General features: G+C 49.5%; 1 protein-coding gene across 2 annotated transcripts in view; it reads left to right on the forward strand.

Annotated features, from left to right (window-relative positions):
• The window catches only part of PKLR (pyruvate kinase, liver and RBC), an 8,832-nt gene that overhangs the window by 539 nt on the left and 7,881 nt on the right, over nt 1-412 (forward strand). The gene's annotated exons all lie outside the window — the stretch shown is intronic.

The raw sequence follows: 412 nt of genomic DNA on the forward strand, positions 1-412 counted from the left end.
GGACTCCTTTTTTATAGGGTATAGTGATGGGGTCACATGGAGAGGGAATCCTGTTATAGGGATGGTGTCACAAGGTGGGGGGGGGTGGCTCCTGTTATAGGGTATAGTGATGGGGCTCACATGAGGGGGACTCCTGTTATAGGAGACAGTGATGGGGTCACACTGGGGGTGGGGGGTTGCTCTTATAGGACACACTGGTGTCATTACTGTGTACTAGGATGGAGTTATATATCTCTGAGATAGAGATCGGGGGCGGCGGCTCTGCACAACTGACTCTGCTGGAGTTCCTGTAGTCATTATGGGATATTTTGTGTCTGCGTATCACAGGATGGAAGGGGGAGCCCATTGTATCTGCGTCTCCTGTCACCCTTGCTTCTTAAAGGACAGCTGTATGTATCTGAATGTATTTATT

This window comes from Nanorana parkeri, unplaced genomic scaffold (genome assembly GCF_000935625.1).
Source record: "Nanorana parkeri isolate BGI_ZX_2015 unplaced genomic scaffold, ASM93562v1 scaffold823, whole genome shotgun sequence".
In the NCBI taxonomy this organism is placed as follows: Eukaryota; Metazoa; Chordata; class Amphibia; order Anura; family Dicroglossidae; genus Nanorana; species Nanorana parkeri.